Raw genomic sequence first — 16,198 nt, forward strand, 5'->3', positions numbered from 1 at the left:
TTAGTCCAAAGGGAAAAGGGAATTGAGTCCCGAAGAACTATACTTTCCTTTTGGCATTTTGCGTCGGACTCCTATAAATATCCGTTCACTTTTCAAACTGTTGCCAAAAAATGTCAGAGTCCTGCACTATATTTGAAGAAATTAAATAATGAAAAATCTGAGTAAATGTATGTCTATTTCTCGCATTGTGATAAAACAACGGAATCTAGAGCCACCCAATTCTGAATGACGTAATCCTACTGCGAATATAGGCATCTGAAATCCCAAATTTGAAATTTGGAATTTGTTTTATTATGGATTTCATATTTTGTAAAACTTTAACGGATAATAACAAACTCAACGATTTAAAAAGGAGCAATGGCAACACTCTACGGGGAGGGGGTACCTTTTTATCTCCAGCGAGTCGAACTGTGTATCGGAAATTCTAAAGATATGCTCATTTTAAAATTATTTTGCGACATTACTATTGAACTAAATATTATAGTTTAAGTGCAAAGAACATGATATTTAATAAATAAAGGTAACACACAAAACGTTAAGGAAACGCCCCTTTGGACGTAATTTAAAATCTGAAACATTTCAGATTTTTATTTCTTTCTTTTTTTTTTTTTTTTTTCTTTATATATTTTTTTTATTTTGAACCACTTTTCTTTATTCTCTTGTTTCCCTTCCCTGCAACTCCCTGCCAGAATAAGTTTTCAGAATCGTGTTTTATCGGTCTTTTCAGTAGAAGAGCTCAGAAATTGTCAGTAGAGCGTTTTCTGCCTTCTAGCCACGTCGTTGTTTAAGCGAATTCTTAGTATGTCCGGTCGTATTGTTGCGTGCCCGTTAGTATTCGCCGGTGAGTTTTAAATAACGGCCAAGTCGGTTAGTTATTTCTGCACAGCTTCGACTAAGTTTTAGTTAGTTAAAATTAGTTTTGTTTCTTATTTTTTTATTTTAAGTGGAGGCTTCCTGTAAGCCCGAGAGGGCCCAACTCTGAAATAATTGTTGAGTTAAAATGAAAATGTATTTTAATCCTTCCTTGGACTTTGTTTTTGCAATTTTAAGAAGTAAGCGAAGAGTCGCTACACACTTTTCCAAGTATTCTGTTGACCAAATATACTCAATTTAACTAGAATCTTATAACTTCTTTTCAAATCGTGGAGGAGCTTTTGGAAAATTTGCCACGATTCTTAGAATAAAATGATTTTAAGTAAAACAAAATGCTTGATTCTATGGCTTGTTTCATGTTTCGCTATCACGATAGCTGAATTGAGGTCCAGGTTGCTTAGTTAACGAAATGGTCGCTGGCTTGCTACTCTTTCCGAGGTTCGATATCCGACCGGGATTTTGCGTCCCGGACAGCAGAGGAACTTGAGAGCAGTAATGATTACACTGTCTCATTCTTTGCAACATTTCGTACTAATGGGAGCTGTATAAATTTCTGCATGCAGTAGGAATCCCAATATCTGGGACCGCAGCCTACGTCATTGATGGCGAACCTTAATTAACCAGTTATTTTATGTTTTGGATTTTTACTGTCACTTTCCCATTCCGTTTCTCCGCCAGAATGCAAATTAATTCGCTTGTGTTTAAAGTGAGGTTTTGGAACTGTAAGACAGATCGTGTTCTGCCTCTCGAGGCCACGTAACTAGGTTGCTGTAATCTTCGGCGTTGCATTAAAGTTGCGGATAGTTTAATAGTCATGCCGATTAAGTTGTGAGCCAACTTCGCGTAAATTTATCTGTGTGGGCTTTGGCTGCTAGCTTATTTGAATTGAAATTTTATGTTTGACTTTCTGTTGTTATTTTAAGTTATCTCGCCACGTGTTGTTGGCTGAGTTGTAAGCACCAAATGTGCCGTCTGTTCTTAGTTAGTTTTAAATAAAGGATCTCTTACACTCTTCTCAAGTTTCAATTTTTGCTGAGTGATAATTCGCTGCCAGTCTATCTTAGGTTCAGTTGTAGTTTATGATTACAAAGAAGATTTTTGAACTTTATATATCAATTATATATATAATTGTTTTATTATTGAACATTCAAAGTCATTGACAAAAAAGGCACTAGAAATACGAACACGTAGACATATGCAAGGTAGACATAGTACATATGTAACGCATAGACATATGCAACGTAGACGTAGTGCCTACAGTAGTACCTATAACAAATGACTGAATTTGCTTGTTAATGCTTGATTTTCTGACAGACATAATAGATAAACCAGCTCACAAATCGTCGCTCAAATTAAATGCATTAAAAGCTAATAGTTTTGTTCAAAGATGGATCTATGTGAAGGATCATGTTGGCTTCATGATCTTTCATGAGTCCCACACTCCAAATTTGCTGCAAATATGAACCAATTTCCCTACAGACATACCTTTATGAAGAACTTATTTTACAAAGATTTATCTACACAGGCAGTCAGATCTGCCGTGCTTTATTGAGGAAGCTATTAGGGTGTTTTGGAAGCAGATGTGAAAAATGTGTGCAATGCCCTCGCCGGGACTCGAGCCTGGAACTCTGCAACACGCGCCGAGTGGGCTAACCGTTGCACCACGAAGGCATGCCGGACGGAGGGGGGAAATACCTTATATATAAAGGGCGACTGAGGATTAGGGAACCCAGTCGCCTATGTCTGTAGTGACGTATGCAACACATAGACATATGCAACGTAGATGTGCAGCACGTAGACGTGATCACGTAGGCATATGCAAACAATCAAACGGATGCTAAAATTATATTTTACGCCTCCCTACCCCTCGAAAAGAAACCTGAACTATAACAACATACTCTCCGTAAGAAAAACAAAATACTAGACCCACAATGAAATAGTGTTATAAACCACCTGTCAGAACAAACTTTAATTGCATACCACTTTTGAAAAGTCGTTATTGAATGGAAGAGGGTGCAAATCATATCATTAGCAAAACAAAGAAGTACATCTGGTTTCTTTATTTACTCAGATCCGTTGTTTTAATTCTGTGTCGGCTATTCAATATTGATTCAATTTTCTTTGTTGTGAAAGCAGATGTGATCAATTGAAAGCTGAAAAATCCGTGCATCACAGACAGGTTTGACCCCGGAAGTTATGCATAACTGTTCTGTTCCCTAACAATAAGAGGTAAATCCATAGCGAAATTCTCTCTTATCTCTTAAGCCGAAAAAGAAAGAAAATATTAAAATGAAACAAAATATAACAAAGGATTAATATAACGGGAATGACTGGAGCGATTTAATACGTAACTTTATTTTCCGCTTCGGGTGAATGCAACTATCCTATGAGGTTTTCGTCCGAAAACTTATAATCTGGATTAATCATCTTTTCAATCGTATGCTTTTATTTATAGCCATATTTTATAACTATATTTTTGTGGATTTCACTTGACTTTCCATTAAAGTTGGTTTGAGGGACAGTTTGAGAACTTTGTCTTAAAGTGAAATTTGTTTACAAACAACTCATTTTCTGTGATAAGGGTGGTTTATTCAAGAATTTTCTTTATTCTTTAAGGATAATTTTTTTTTTTTTTTTTTTTTTTTTTTTTTTTTTTTTACTTTCTGGTAATAAGCGTATTACGGTATATTGGCCTTAGAATATTTTTTTTACATTTATATCCACTATGTGTATAGTTTTTTTTTAGAAATATTTATCAGGACAGACATTCACAAACAGCAACATCAAAACATTTTATTCTATTCTATTTTTAAAAAATGCATGAGTAGTTAATATCGTCTGTTGCCATGGTTACATTCTATCTCTCACGTTTTCATTATTACAAATGCTATGAATGGTCATGACGCGGTCCGATCTGGTGGTCAACTGTCTAAATTGCCAACAGGTAAGTCAAAAGTGTAGATTTTAGAGGAAATAAACTTTCTAAATTTTAAAACACAAGTACGGTTTTGTATTATAAGGTATTCTCTCTCCTTTGTGCATGCCTTCGTGGTGTAAAGGTAGCACACTCGACGCGTATTCGAGAGATCCAGGTTCGAGTCCCAGTGAGGGCATTGCTCATTTTTCACTTCTCCAACATTCAAAAATACCTATGTCTGTACAGTGGCGCCCGAACTAAAAGGTGGTGGATGATGATTCTTCACCACCAGGCTTTGGCGACTGGGTTCCCTAATCCTCAGTCGCCCTTTAAAGGGGGAATATATAAGGTATTTCCCCCCTCCGTCCGGCATGCCTTCGTGGTGCAACGGTTAGCACACTCGGCGCGTGTTGCAGAGTTCCAGGCTCGAGTCCCGGCGAGGGCATTGCACACATTTTTCACATCTGCTTCCAAAACACCCTAATAGCTTCCTCAATAAAGCACGGCAGATCTGACTGCCTGTGTAGATAAATCTTTGTAAAATAAGTTCTTCATAAAGGTATGTCTGTAGGGAAATTGGTTCATATTTGCAGCAAATTTGGAGTGTGGGACTCATGAAAGATCATGAAGCCAACATGATCCTTCACATAGATCCATCTTTGAACAAAACTATTAGCTTTTAATGCATTTAATTTGAGTGACGATTTATCAGCTGGTTTATCTATTATGTCTGTCGGAAAATCAAGCATTAACAAGCAAATTCAGTCATTTGTTATATCTATTTTTGACTTTTTTTGATCGCCAAATTACGCTCAGTATTAAGATTATTTTAAAATGCAAACAAAGAAACAAAAAACACACAAGGACTTTTTAGAGCAAGGCGCGAAAACGAGCGGAAATTTAAATCTGCTTAAGACTGTTGAAACTTTCAAAGCCGAAAGAGTAATGAAGTTTGACATTTAACCTTTTCAGACCGAAAAACAGCGTATAGAAACGTGGACGTGACAAAAATAGAAGTAGCAAAGGCTGTGGATGGGCACTCTTTCATACCTAACGGTTTTGTAAAATAGATAATTTTAGTAAAATATATTTTTGAAATATAAATCTGGGTATTTCGAAACTCTCGAGAGCCCAATGCACTTTTGAAGAAGTGGTTATTAATAGTCGTTTAATTAGTCGTAATTAATGAGGTGATTTAGTAAAATACGTGCTGTTTGCTATGCAAATCTCTGTATGTTGAAATTCCTGAGTACTCATTAAATTTATTTTTAAAGAAGAGATTTTCAATCTCAGTTTCCTAACTGTTTGTAACATGTGAAAACATTGAGAACACAGCCATGCATGATGCTTTTAGGCTTAAATTCAATCTGAGCTCCAGTCCCCCCCCCGAGCCCGGTCCCGGTACTTCTTTGTCTTCGCATGAGATTGTAATGCAAGCTGGAGTGGCAAATAAGATGAGTTCCGGTATTTTATTGTTGATCTATTTCTCATGAATTTAATTTTGTTTATTAGTCCAAGGAGGCACTTTGCCGAGGAGGGCTATTCATTTCGTTTTGGCATTTTGCGGTGGTTCACCATACACGGCTTTTCACTTTTGAAATTGTTTCCACCAAATATTAGAGCCATGCATTATATTTAAAGAAATTAAATAATGAAGAATCTGCATGAATGTATGTATGTTTTTCGCACTGTGATAAAACAACGGTACCTAGAGACATCAAATTCTGAATAACATAGTCTTCTACTCGAATATGGGCATCTGTAAACCCAAATTTGGAATTTGTTTTATTATCGATTTCATATTTTGTAAAACTTTAACGAATTTTTGATTAACAAACTCAACGATTTCAAAGCGAGCAATGGCAACACTCTACGGGGAGCAAAAAACTTTTTATCTCCAGCGCGCGTAAATGTGTTTCGGAAATTCTAAAGATAGGCTCATTTTAAAAATATTTGGCGACATTGCTGTTGAACTAAATTTTATGGTTTAAGTGCGAAGAAAATGATATTTAATAAATAAAGATAACACACAAACCGTTAAAAAAACGCCCCTTTGGACGTAATTTAAAATGTGAAACCATTCAGATGTTTTTTTAGTCCAAAGGGATTTGAATCCCGAAGGACTATTAGTTTCGTTTTGGCATTTTGCGTCGGACTCATAAATGTCGGTTCACTTTTCAAACTGTTGCCACAAAATGTTAGAGTCCTGCATTATATTTGAAGAAATTAAATAATGAAAAATCTGCATAAATGTATGTATATTTCTCGTATTGTGATAAAACAACGGTACATAGTGTCATCGAATTTTGAATAACGTAATCCTCCAACGAATATGAGCATGTGGAAGACCAAATTTGAAATTTGAAATTTGTTTTATGATCGATTTCCTATTTTTTAAAACTTTGACGAATTTTTGATTAACAAACTCAAGGATTTCAAAGCGAGCAATGGCAACGTTGTGCAGAAAAACATTTTTATCTCCAGCGCGTGAGTCTCTGTATAGGAAATTCTAAAGATATGCTCGTTTTAAAACTATTTTGCGATATTGCTGTTGCACTGGATCTTATGGTTTAAGTGCGAAGAACATGATATTTAATAAAGAAAGGTAAGACACAAAATGTTAAAAAACGCCCCTTTGGACGTAATTTAAAATCTGAAACATTTCAGATTTTTTTTTTTTATTATTATTTTGTTTATTTAATTTTGTTTACCTACCCCGATGATCACCTACGGTGTTCAGGGACTTTTAATTTAAAAACTTAAACGCTGTTTGTCGTATATATGACCATGCCTCAACAGAATTATTTTTTATTAACGTTAAATACAACACTTAGTTAATGACACAGACTGCGTCATTCATTAGATTGCTGAAAGGTCACGAAGGAATTACCATTTTGCCAGATTTATTGTTGATGGTAATAACCCTGCTTTCTTTTTCATGTTAAATGTAGTTATAAGAAATTATTTTCCGAAATGAAATATCAATAATGATATAAAGTCAACAGCAATAATGATATAAAAGAGTTACGAGAAGTCAAACATCTGTATACCGAGATGTTAATAATATCAAAATGTAAATAGGATCGCATTTATACACACGACCGTACAAATTAAAAGAAAGGATTTTTCTTATTTTATTTCTTCATTGAATTTCATTTCTGTTTCCTTGAACATAGAGATATTGTTTCTGCCGCAAGAACGAATAGAGATAATTTTTTGGAGGCCGCTGGGATTTCTAACTCTCACTGTATGAAAGAGACATACGTCAGTTTTACTGAATTTACTTTTTCACGAAAAAAAAAAAAAAAAAAAAAAAAAAAAAAAAAAAAACCTTTCCTTTTCACTCTTTTTCTCTTTTCTACCTTTACTCTCTTTTAAAAACTACATTCAAATATTATTTGAAAATTGCCAACGCAGTACTAATTCAATTTATTTAAGGATTTGTAGCACGTTTATATCAACTAATAAATTTATTTAACTCAAATTTTTCAGAATGCATAATTCATGGAATTTTAAGTATCAGCCAGATCATGATTAGCATTAGAGAAAAAGCATTTCGAGATCATGATTAGCGTTAGAGAAAAAGCATTTTAGAGAAAAAGCATTTAGAGCCCTGCATTATATTTAAAGAAATTAAATAACGAAGAATCTGCATGAAAGTATGTATGTGTCTCGCATTGTGAAAAAACGATGGTAGCTAAAGCCATCAAATTTTGAATTACATAATCATCTGCCCGAAAATTGGCACTTGGAAGTCAGAATTTTGAATTTCGAATTTGCTTCATTATGTATTTTATATTTTGTAAAACTTATTTATTATTTTAATAATTATTTTTTATTTTTAATTTTAATAAACTTATTTATTATTTATTATTTAATGAATTTTCGATTAACAAACTCATTTTAAAGCGAGCAGTAACAGCACTGTACGGAAAAAAAAAAGCATTTTAATCTTCAGCGTGAGAGACTGTCTATCGGAAATTTTAAAGATATGCTGTTTTTAAATATTTTGTGATATTGCTGTTCAATTGAATTTTTTGTGGTTTAAGTGCGAAGAACACATGACATTTAATAAATAAAGGCCACACACAAAACGGTAAAAAAACGCCCCTTTGGGCGTAATTTTTTTTTTTCAGTCTTTGATCTGTTCATCAATCAAACAATCTTCAGTTTTCTTAGTAAGATAGCTTACAAAACCTTTTTCTTCTTTTTTTTTTTTATTATTAACGTTTTGTGCGTCAACATTATATGCTAAATATCACGTTCTTTGCACTTAAGCCCGTAAAATTCAATTCAGTAGCAAAATCACAAAATATTTAAAAACGGCATATCGTTAGAATTTCTGATAGACAGTCTTGCGTGCTGGAATATTTGTGCGGAAAATATAGTGTTTCGTACTCTGTTGGCACTGTTCGCCTTCAAATCCTTGAATTTGTTAACCAGAAATCTATTAACGTTTTACAAAATACGAAATAAATAATAAAAATATATTTTGTATTATATAAATAATACAAAATACGAATAAATAATAAAAACGTCATTCTATGCAAATACTGAATAATTTTAATTAGATATATCAATAGTTAAATGCATTTTTATTATTTATATCAATCCGATTTAAAATTAAGAAACGAATATTCTTAGAACTGCATTTCTTTCTTTCTAATTGCTTAGTTTATTAATCCACAACAAACATTCAATTTGAAAGATGCCGAATGGCAACTGGCTCAAATGAAAAGTGAAACGATGCATTTATAAACGATGCAAAATCTCATTTTCTCATTTAGTCCTTTTGAGCTAATAATGATAACAATAATGATGCTAAAATTATTTAATAATTTAAGCAATTTGAACGCATATTATTCCTCCAATTATTTTTCTGTCCATTTGTTAATTTAAATTGTTAATCTAATAGAAGATGGGTTCATTGCTTTATTGAGTACGTCTCGCAAAATTAGCAAGTTTCTTTTTCTATTTAATGTTTTATATATCTACGTGAACAAAAAGAATAAAAACAAGTTACTGAAAGATTCATATTTTGAGGCATTTAGGAAACTAAGGCATAGGTTTTATGTCTGAAAATTTTACGTCAATTCATATGACATTCAGAGAATTTAACATTGTCTACAGACAGATGTACAAAAGTTTAGTTGTGAGGTTAAATATTTTGAATTCCTAATACCTTTATATACCCGTCAAAACGTGAAGTTTTTTACATTCACGTCTTTAAAATATGTATCTCAAACAAAGGCAAATAATCAAGTAAAATGGGCATGTATGTGAACAGTGTTTTGCGTTTAGAAAAGAGCCCGAAAATAAATGTCTTATATTCTATAGGAAATTTTTTGTTACATTAAAAAAATAGTTACCACTAAATTTGTTACGTTGTACGTTTTTTAAGTAAATAATATTTTGTGGAAAACAGCTCAAAGAAAACATCAGTAGCTGGTCTAAATTTAATAGATTTAGTTTGGTTTATGTAATTACGGCAAAGCCTCGTGGGCTATCTAACTAAGGGGAGGGATGCCTTCGGGGAGGACTTTCTAAATGAAACCGGCTCCTATATACGTTACACATGTAGAAAACCACGAAAACGCCCATGCACCGGCCCGTTCGCTTGATTTGAATTTCGAACCGAACTACCAGTGTTTAGCGATTTTACCGCTCGACCGCTGGTGGACTCTTTAAATCTAATAGAAATCATGTTATTGCATTTTGATGAGTTTTCCAGAAAGAAAATATTTTATGCTTTCTGTAAATTAACTCTAATACTGCCGTGTAAATTTTGTAGTTAAGCGCATTTCGTGAAACGCGAATTTTAAACGATTAAAAGTTTATATTCATTACGCAAAATTTAAAACTGAGCATGGATTTGCAGATGCACTTCCATGACGCAGTTTTAGGGATTCTCGTACCCTCAGAAAGAATATCAAACTTTAAAAATGAAATTATTCCATTCCTTTAGTTAGGAATTATTTCTCTGAGTTAAGGTTAATTAGTATTTTAGAATTAGTTAGTCTTTTAGCATTAAAATGAATTATTTTATTATAATTATAGTAAGTAGTTTATTAAATTGATGTGCGTAAATGCGTTGGCCGAATGGTTAAGTCTGCTTAATGCTAGGACTTTGACTTTTGTTCGATCCCCGGTGATCACTGGGGATTAGGGGACCCAATCGCCAAATCCTGGTGGTGAAGAATCATAATCCACCCCCTTTTAGCTCGAGCGCCACTTGTAGAGCCATCAGGATTTGTTTTGAAGGAAGCGTCTTGCAAAATGCGCAATGCACTCGATGAAACTTGAACCTGGACCTCTCGCATATTTACCGACTGTGCTACCGTTACACCACGAAGGCATGCAGAAAGGAGGGAGAAAATACCTTATAAATTGAATGAAGGACGTAAAACCAACCTTGGATGTTTAATTGCACGAGTAGAGGAGGAATATTCTCTAATGCATTTTTAAAGCGTTAAAAAAATCTTTAACACATAATTTCACTTTTAGTCTTTTTCAACTACGTAAAAATCAACCAAAGTATATAATAAAGCGTTTTGATGCACACAAAGGATATTCGTCACAATTAATGTCAGAGTTAGATTTTGTTTCACACACTGCAAAACGTCTCTACATTAGCTTGCATAACTTACTTAAAAGGATGTAATATCCTTGTGCACAAATGCCATAAATGTTTCTTCACTGGCGTCTGGTAATTATTACCTGTGCAGAGAGGATTCGTGAAAGGCGGAAATGGCTAGAAAATTCTAGCCTAACATCTGAGAGAAGCTAAAGAGGTACAGAAAAACGCTGCCAGTCTTTGTTTCCTAAATTATCTATGCACGAATCTGTACAAAATTTTACATATTATGTACAAAGTTCCGGATGTTAGAGGAAACGTTATATATAATCACGATTTTTACATTGTTTTCTTAGTGAGTGATAGAAGCCATAAAATCGTTCATTTCCTTTTTGGATCGGCTCTTTGCGGTATTTTGATTATGATTATCTTTCATCTTAATCTTAATTGACTATTTTCATTGTTCATCCTGCAGATAACGGCTTATAACATGTTTATGCCTATGATAAAGGCAAGGTGGTGTAATAAAACTGAAGTTATCAGTTGCTCTTCTCTCTAATTCACAACCGTGTTGATTTAAAATTGAGTCTTAATGTGTTTTGGCTTTGGGGCGCAAGTTTGGCTTTGCCCTCGGAGTTCCACCAACATCGAATAACCAGTCGGTAACAATGGTTTTCATACTTGAAAGCTCAACTCATCTTCCTCGCTGTATTGCCCGACCCCTTTGACCTACCCTATCCCGTGACCTGGGAGATGTTAAGGTACCGTACGCTGTTCAGATAGAATCTTTCTTTTGTTTTTCATTTTTGTAGTTGAAGAAAGCTGGCAAATTGAAATTGGGAGGGTATGGCTTGTAAAGTTCAATGTTCGTGTTTAAACTTACTTATGCAAGACTACTCTTCGCTGTTTTATTTATTTATTTATTTATTTAATCTTTTACTGGTTTTTTTTTTTTTTTTTTTTTGTGTGTGTTACATTTTTCTTTCAAGATACTGGTTTATAGTTTATGAGAGAAAGTTAGATATAACACGGTGAAGTTTTGTGAATTTACATAATTTAATATTTAGTTAACAGGAAGTGGTGAAAACATTTTCAAAAATTGGGTTATTAAAGGATATTTTTTTGATTGCATATCTTTTACATTCAAATATTCAATTTGTAAATTTTGTAAAATGTATTCCTATTAGCATTATATATGTAGGTCAACTTATAAACATATTTTATTACATTTAAACAAATGATTTTCGTGAATGTATAAATAACACCGAACAGATACAGCTTTATTCAGATAATTTCTGGTTTAGAAGCACGCGGTTATTGATCCCTTCTGTAGAGATATTAGAATTTTTTTGAAGCAGGAGAAGAAACAAAAGTGCAATGCCTTCGCCGGGACTCGATCTTCGGGCCTCTCGAATACGCGTCGAGCGTGCTGCCCACTACACTACTAAGGCATGCTAAGAAGGCGGCAGAAATGCCTTATATACTCCCCCTTTTAAAGAGCGTCTGGGGATTAAAGGACCCAATCGCCAAATCCTGGTGGTGGAGAATCATCATCCACCACCTTTTTTTAGTTCGGGTGCCACTGTAGAGCTATTAGTCATTTCGAAGCAGGAGACATGAAAAATGAGCAATGCCCTCGCCGGGACCTCGAACCACAGACCTCTCGAATACGCGTCGAGGGTGCTGACCATTACACTACGAAGGCCTGCTAAGAAGGCGGGAGAAATACCTTACACTTGTTTTAACAATCTGGTATGAAATATTCCGCACACGTCTTGCTTTATAAGTATACAACATCAATAGTGCATCAAATGTTATAAACGATGCGGAGGGAAGTGTGAACATTTTTTTCTTTTTTTAATATTCGCAGATGCCAACGATTGGTTGCGTCAGATTTCGACTACACGACCTTATCTTGAAAAACACCTTCTAGGCGCTTTATTTCTTTAAATAATGATATGAAATTTGCAGTTAAACGAATTGTTGATGAGTTGGCAAGACGATGATTATCGTCGTCGATTGTCCATCGCCATACGAAGAAACTTGGAATCATTTCCAAGCTTGGCAAGTGGGTACCACATGAACTTATTATCTCTAATCGAAGAGAAAGTGTAAACACCTGAATTGCTCCTCAGTCATATGAAAAAAATTCTCCTTTTTTTAATCGTTTTAGTGATTGATGATGAAAAGTGCCTGGTAGTTCAAAACTAGCAAAATTTCAGGGAACACAATTCCCATGACGCACGTAAAACGGATCTTCTATGATAAGTTAGCTGATTTCTTTAGGAATGACACAAAAAGGTTGTAAGCAACCTTGAAATAATGATATTAATATTCAAACTGAGAATATACACTCGATTATGTTAGTATTTTTAGTCCCAAAGGGCTTTGTCCCTGAAGGACTATTGTTTTTGTTTTGCGATTTTGTATCGGAACCCTATAAACGCGTATCACTTTTCAAATCGTTGCCACCAAATACTATCGTCTGTATTATATTTGAATAAATTAAATAATCAAGAATCTGCATAAATATATGTAAGTGTTCTAGCATTGTGATAAAACAACGGTACCTAGAGCCATCCAAATTTGAATGACGTAATCCTATTGCGAATAGGGGGGATCTGAAAGCACAAATTTGAAATTTGGAATTTGTTTTTTATCGATTTCATATTTTGTAAAACTTTAACGACTTTTTGATTAACAAACTCAACGATTTAAAAGCGAGCAATGGCAACACTCTACGGGGAAAAAAAACCTTTTTATCTCCAGTGCGCGGAACTGAGTATCCGAAATTCTAAAAATGTGCTCATTTTAAAATTATTTCTGTTGAACTGAATTTTATGATTTAAAAGCAAATAACATGATATTTAATAAATAAAGGTAACACGCAAAATGTTAAAAAACTCCTCTTTGGACGTAATTTAAAATCTGAAACCTTTCAGGTTTTAATTTTTTATTTTTTTAAGATCTGCGTTAAAGAACGACACTAGTTATAAAATGTCATGCTATAAGTGTTAATTATGTTCTCTCGCGCGGAAAAATAATTTAGCGTCAAATTTTAAACTTTTCTTTAAAAAGTTTTCATGTATTATATAATACTTTATTAATATCAATAAAGAATAAAGTATTATATGAAAATAGAAACATTTTATACTGCTACGAATTTTGAAAATATGTGAATCATTTTAGTGAAATTGTAGCATCTTTTGTATAATGTAGCATAAAAAACCTTTAAAGGTGAAGCTTTGCCACAAGCGTTATACAGGGGCAAGTCTATTTAACATTAAATGGCTGGCTGGCTAAATAGGTGAGATATCCGCAAGCTGCTGATGTTTTGGCGACTAATTTTGTCGCCAAAAGTAGCCAAACATGGCGACCATCTGGCGACATTTTAGCCCTGTTGATGTATAAATGTAATTGGTACCATGACTGAGTAAATAATTAAGAACTGGCAGGAGCAGGACCTTTCTTCCCTATTGTGTGGTACTATACTCACCGAAGTATCAAAGTATCAATTGAGTAGTTGTTTAGTTAAGCGTGAGTTCAGAATATTGAGATATCACCGTGTGAGCTTCGCTCTTTAGATGCGCTTTGCATTGCCGTAGTGTTTTTAACGTTCTTAGTAGTTTGAAGTGTAACTACTGATTGTACTGTATGATACTGAGAAGAACTCTACGAGTATTTTTGTGGAAAGTTTCACAATTGTGAAGTGCTCCTTTTGGTAAAATAAATTTTATCAAACTATAATTATTATGTATACGTTCAGTCTATTAACTAACCCGTAAGCAGTACCCATAAGCAATACCTTTTAGTTTACTATTATACTACTGTTTGAGGAAATAACACCAGTGAGCACTGGTAGTTCATTTGGCTTCAAATCCCGCAAACGGGCTGATTTGCATAGGCGTTTTGGTAATTTTCCCATATGTATTTATATTTCCCATATGTATTTATATTTCCCATATGTATTTATATTTCCCATATGTATTTATATTAGTCACTTTAAAATTATTTTCTTCAATTCGAAATTCAAACTGAAGGGCTAAGCTTTGCAAAATTTAAAATTGTGAAAAAATAAGGATTTCGGCAAATTCCTCGTTTTTGAAGCCATTTTTAAAAATTTTGTTTTTAAATGCCAATTGATGTTCTATGATTACACAAAAGTAGCTTGGTTTTATATATATGTATATATTTTTAGTGTCGCTACAGCGACATGAGAGACCAGTTATTCAGCCTCGATGATAACAGTATTCTGTTTAAAAAAAAAAAAAAAAAAAAAAAAAAAAAAATGACGTTTCAGAAAGAATACATTTGCATTAGCATTAAAAATTGTAAGAAAAATGGCTCATACTCAGCAGTCGCACATTCCAAGAAAAGCACCTCAAATTTCAAAATTATTGTAAACTATCGAATGTTTCTTACTATAATCCACAGAATTTACATTTTACGTAAAAGAAAGTTAGTGCAAAAATTTGAAAAATTTCTTCCTGCTTTACGTCTTGTATTTATGGTATAAAGTGTACAGTTATTCAACATTCAGGTAAAAATTGGGAGATAAATTTATTTAACTAGATTTTTTTAAATGGTTGGGCCTATGGTAATAATTTCATGCGTAAATTCTTCTGTATTAATCAAGTTTAGTCCGTCTGGTCTGCTCTATATCTCATAATATTATCATTAAGTTTGTAGTCTCTTCTTCTGGGAAAACATTAAATACGTCGCGACTCTGGAAGACTACAGCGACTGATCGCTATGTCTTCTAAGAAAACGGATAAAGTAAAAAGGATGTAAAAAACAAACTCACACATTAATTTCATGAATCTTTTTAAATATAAAATTCGTTAAACTCTCATAGAATATAAAATTAACAAAAATAAAATTTAAAATTCGAGCTTCAAGACACACTTGTTCGGGTGCTAGACTACGCCTTTTTCAAAATTTGGTAGCTGTCGGTGGCATCGCCTTTTCATTGTATGACCAATTAACGTATTCACATATTCTTAATTTTTAATAATAGAAATGACAAAGATCATTGAATACCGTGGCATGTACGAAATATGTATTATCATAGCAAATAGGTCAAATATACTGATAATAAAGTATCATCAGGGTAAAAAATGTCATTATAAATGTAATATTAATAATAAAAACTGAAAGCTTTCAAATTTTATATTACGCCCAAAGGGACTTTTTTTTAACGTTTTATGTGCTACCTTTATTTATTAAATATCATGTCCTTCGCACTTAAACCATAAAATTCAGTTCAACAGCAATGTCACAAAATATTCAAAAGAGCATATCTTTAGAATTTCCGATACACCGTCCCGCGCCTCCCGCTGGAGAAAAAAAAAATTTTTTAATTTAAATTTTAGTGTTGCCATTGCTCGCTTTGAAATCGTTGAGTTTCTTAGTGAAAAACTTATAAATGCTTTACATAATATGAAACCGATAATAAAAAAATTCCAAATTTGGGCTTCCAGATGCGGTTATTCGGGTGGAAACGTACGTTATTCAAAATTGGATGGCTCTAGGCACCGTTGTTTTATTCACAGTGCGAGAAACTTATATATATTTATGCAGATTCTTAATCATTTAATTTCTTTAAATATAATTCATGAGTCTAATATTAGGTATCAACAATTTAAAAACGACGCAAAATGCCAAAACGAAAATAATAGGTACAGGTACAGGTAAAAGTAGGGGGGACACCAGCGATACCATAGGTTAACTGAGAATGCCTTCCCATACTAACTTCAATAGGTCAACTGAGAATGCCTTCCCGTACTAACTTCCATAGATCAACTGAGAATGCCTTCCCATACTAACTTCATAAA

The 16,198-nt window shown here is 33.5% G+C and overlaps 1 protein-coding gene across 1 annotated transcript in view; it reads left to right on the top strand.

Annotated features, from left to right (window-relative positions):
• LOC118186481 (uncharacterized) overlaps positions 1-16,198 on the top strand; it is a 150,447-nt gene that overhangs the window by 132,579 nt on the left and 1,670 nt on the right. The window lies entirely within an intron of this gene.

The sequence above is a fragment of the Stegodyphus dumicola genome, chromosome 2 (assembly GCF_044657685.1).
Source record: "Stegodyphus dumicola isolate Sdum_Otavi_A_Nest chromosome 2, ASM4465768v1".
NCBI classification, from domain to species: Eukaryota; Metazoa; Arthropoda; class Arachnida; order Araneae; family Eresidae; genus Stegodyphus; species Stegodyphus dumicola.